A 4,599-nucleotide genomic window follows, 5' to 3' on the forward strand; every position below is an offset into this window, starting at 1 on the left:
TTTAGCCAATAGCAAGAGCTCCCTTTTAATTTTTATTTATTTTATCTTCTTATTTATTTTGGATTTTGGAGACTGGGTTTCTCTGTGTGCCTAGGGGACACAATCCACAGCAGATTTCCAGAACCTTGGCTCTTATAATCTTTCCTTATCCCACTTCCAAGATGCTTCATGAGCCTTAGATGCAAGAACTGTGCTGGCAGTGGATCCAGGGGAACTGGACACCTCCCTTTGTACCGAGTGTAAGTGTCCCTCAGCAGAGGCCACAGAAACTTTGGTATCGGCAGAGGTGACCATGCCATTGTCAGTGGGGCCTCCATACGTCTGCAGATTAAATAGAGGTTAACATTAAGTTATAAGTGTTGTCATGGGAAAGAATGTTCTGTATTTACTTAGGCGTACATCAGTTTTGTAATGGGGAACACTTTTGTACAGTGTATGTGGAACATAATTTCCCCCAAGAAGCGAGAACTATTTCTTAAATATTTCATATTTCTGTGATTACATAATAAATCAAGATGGCTTTCCAACTCTTGCCGTTTATCAGCTTGGTAAGGGTATGGTAGGTAGCCAAGAGCGTTAAGGAACATTGTTTCCAGAAAAAGAAATGAAAAAAGAAATGAAAAATAGTAGAATGATTTGGAGACTGTACAGAGAAAAGAAGACAGTGAACAGTTAGTTGATTTTTTAATTAGGACCAAAAGAGCTCCAAACTGTTACTTCTGAACAAAATGGAAAAGTATCTTAGCTAACCCACAGTTAAACTGCCTCAGGATACCACCTTTGCTGTAGAACTTGTCTAGGCTGGACTCACCCTGCATTCAATGGAGTCCAAAGAATCTTGGAACACAGTTGCCGGGATACCACATACTGTGATGCAGTCAGCTGTATCTACCAGGAAGTGCTAACCTGTGTTGTTCGTTTCCTCCAGAGAATCTGACTGCTTAAAGAATTTCCTCTGAGTTGAGGGACACAGCAATTATGTGGTAGCCACGCCCACGCCTTGAGTACCGTCTCTCCATCCCGCCTCAGAGCCCAAGACCTTTAGTAGGTGTTCAGTCCAGGGCCCATGGCCGATCAGTTGGTATGAACACAAGCAGAACCTCTTCAGTAGCATTGGATTAGGGCGCTAAGGCGCCATGAACTTAAAGACTATGGTGAAAGGCAAGCATGGTACCTGGGAAGGAAGAGACTGATTTAGCCAATAGCAAGAGCTCCCTTTTTATTTTTATTTATTTTATCTTCTTATTTATTTTGGTTTTCTGAGACCGGGTTTCTCCGCATAGCCCTGACTGTCCTGGAGTTTGCTGACCTTGAACTCTGAGATCTGCCTGTTGCTGCCTCCTGAGTGTTGGGATTAAAGGTGTGGGCTGCCACTCTTGGCTTATGATTTATTTTAAATAAAATTGGTGCTTCAACCTGGAGAATCAGAAGAGAGTTGGATGGAGTTAGAAGATAAGAATGGTGGGAGCTAGGCCTGGAAGCTGCGAGGCATGACCGGACCCAGAGGAAGTGAGCGATGGAAGAAAAACTAGCTGTGGATTGTTTGGGAATTCCCTGGGGCCCTGATGCTTCTCTCCTTGGGCTTTTTCTCACTACTATCCTGAAGGGTCTGGTGGAGAGTGACTCAGAATGGCGGCCATGAACAAGCAGTGAGTCAGTTACCTATCACTTCCCGGATCCCTAGACTTTTCTGGAAGTCTTTCACTACGTATTTGGTAGAAAACGCCACTTCTGCCCTCCTTGACACAACTGGGAATATATCTTCTTGTGGAAAGTCTAAGTAGTGTTCAGCAACCTATGGAAGAGTTACGGGAAAGGACTAAGGGTCCAGGAGGGGATCGAGACTCCACAAGAAGACTAACAGAGTCAACTAATCCAGACTCTTGGGGTTACCAGGGACTGAACCACTAACCAGAGCATGCAGGGGCTGGACCTAGGTCTCCCGCACATATGTAGAGAGTGGGGGATATTTCTGACTCTTGCCTGTCTGTGGATCCTGTTCCCCTGGCTGGACTGCCTTGTCTGGCCTCAGTGGGAGAGGATGTGCCCTGTGCTAGGATAGCTTGGTACCTGAGGGGTGGGGGGTTGGGCTCCTCATTCTCAGAGGAGAGGAGGAGGGAGCTGAGGGTGGGACTATGTGAGGGCAGACTGGAAGGTGAGAGAGGCCTTTGATCAGGATGTAAAGTGAATAAATAAATTAATGGGAAAAATAAAGAAGATTGTGTGTGTGTGTGTGTGTGTGTGTGTGTGTGTGTGTGTGTGTGTGAGAGAGAGAGAGAGAGAGAGAGAGAGAGAGAGAGAGAGAGAGACAGACCTTGGATTCCCTGGAGCTGGAGTGACTGGGTTTTGTCACTTATGTGCTGGGAAACATATACTAGGACTCTTTGCAAAAGCAACTGAGACATTTCTCCAGTTCAGTGAGAATAATCCTTAAAGAAAAAGGAACAAACAAGAAAACTAGGGTTGGGGGGTGTGGCTCAGTGGTAGAGTACTTACTTGTACTGCAAGGGGGAGGCTGTGTGTTCAGTCCCCAGCATTGTGAGATGAGAGCCGCCACCATCATCAGACAAGACAAGGAAACCAGTAGAAACCCACTGATTGTGTACTGGGCAGAAGATGCCAAAGGTTAATTCTGGGGAGCAAACAGAGATGGACTGAGCAGTCCCATTCTTCTACAGAGGAACACAGAGGCTGACGCCATGACCTTGGCTGTGAGGACCATTATTTTTAAAGAATGAGGAAGATTGACTAGGGAAAGGGATGGCTAGGTGAAATGAGTGCCAGACAAAGACGTGCCAGTCCAGATTCTCAGTAACCGCACAAAGCAGGGTGAGGCAGCGAGTGTCTATAACACTGCCATTGCGGGGCTTAGAGATGGGCGTGGCTCCAGGGACTTGCTGGCCAGTCAGCTGAACCTAAACAGCCAGTTCCAGGTTCAGGGAGAGACTGTGCTTCAGAGAATAAGGTGCAGAGGGATAGAGGGAAACACCTGATCTCCTCTTACTGCCTCTGTATGCACATGCACAGGTGAGAACACACACACACTTACACACACTCACACACACAATTCACACAAAAACACACACAGGAACACACACAATCATGAATATCACATGCACATACATGCACAGGAACACACACACACACCACACAAATATGAAAACACTGGCACACACACACATGCACACATGAACACAGATCCTGACACACATACTAACACAGGAATACACGAACATACATATGAACATACACTAACACATACATGAATGCATGTGTGTATGCATATACTTAAAGAAGAAAATAGCTGGTGATGGTGTGCTCTCTGAATCCTGGCATTTGGGAAGCAGAGGCAGGCAGGTCTCAGGGAGAGAGAGAGAGAGCGAGAGAGAGAGAGAGAGAGAGAGAGAGAGAGAGAGAGAGAGAGAGAGAGGAAGAAGGAGGAGGAGGAGCAGGAGGAGGAGGAGGAGGGGGAGAAGGAGGAGGAGGAACAAAACACAATGCTGTAAGGCTATTGGAGATGTAGTTTAGTGACAAGAGCAGAGGGGCACTGGGTTTGAACCCCAGGACTGGGGTGGGGAGGACAAAAACTAGTGAGGTTCATTGACTATGAACTGTTTATAAGACATTGAAGGTTGGCCCTGGATCAAAGACAGAATGAACACACTGTTCTCACAGAGCTCTTAACAGCCAAGAATTGAATCAAGCAGAGGATGAACCAGACAGGACAGACAAGACGATGGTTTCCAAGGGAAGTGTATTGGAGGATTAATCCTGAGCCTTGAACCAGGTCTCTCTCACTCTGATTGCAAAGGTGTTTGGTGAAGGCTGCTACACATGTTTTCCTTGTCATTAATGGGGAAATGAGAGACTGGCCCAGGAACCTTACTACTTCATGCATTATTCACGGAGACGCAGCCCATGAGTGGCTGAGTACAGCCCAGTGGTTGAGCGCTTCCTGGCATGCTCAGGGCCCCAGTTTGATCTTCCGCACCGCAAAATAACTGACACAGTGAGCTGGTAAATCGTTTGAAATGAATATATGTATAAGACTGTGGTCTGTGCTTTAAAATGATAAAGAACTCAGTCACACAGGTGAGCAAATGGAGGCTCCCTTGGGTCACAGTCAAAGGCTCTGGAGCCAGGGTTGATGTATAAAGTGAGGGACAAGATTCGAGAGTGTGTGTGTGTGTGTGTGTGTGTGTGTGTGTGTGTGTGATGTTGTCAAATCAAGCTGTTCCTCAGAACTCAGATGGCAGATGCCAAGGCATGACTTTAACCTTTGGAAAACCTGTCCTCTTCTTTTGACTTAGAACTGTGGGAAGCATCGGAGTTGACGAACTAAAAATACTCCAATTATCTTCTTTTCTCTTTTCTGAGGCGTCATTGCTGGGCCAACAACAAACCTATTCAAATGAAAATGCAATTGGGGCGCAGTTTAGTTGCTTTCTCTTTCTCACTGGAATTAGCATTTTAATTAATTAATAATTAATTTTGGGGCAGGATCTCACTCAGACTGGTCAGGTTGATCTGGAAGTTTCTATGTAACCCAACTCATGGTGAACCTCCTGCCTCAGCCTCCCAAGGGCTGAAAGTACAGGC

At 46.0% G+C, this 4,599-nt stretch overlaps 1 long non-coding RNA gene across 1 annotated transcript; it reads right to left on the reverse strand.

The window, feature by feature from the left end:
* On the reverse strand, nucleotides 1-902 carry LOC134479875 (uncharacterized). The gene is made up of 2 exons (XR_010053714.1): nucleotides 812-902; nucleotides 1-321 (listed from the first exon to the last, which is right to left on the reverse strand). It is a non-coding gene; the product is annotated as an uncharacterized LOC134479875 (long non-coding RNA).
* Between the last annotated feature and the right edge of the window lie 3,697 nt (nucleotides 903-4,599).

Source organism: Rattus norvegicus, chromosome 7, assembly GCF_036323735.1.
Source record: "Rattus norvegicus strain BN/NHsdMcwi chromosome 7, GRCr8, whole genome shotgun sequence".
In the NCBI taxonomy this organism is placed as follows: Eukaryota; Metazoa; Chordata; class Mammalia; order Rodentia; family Muridae; genus Rattus; species Rattus norvegicus.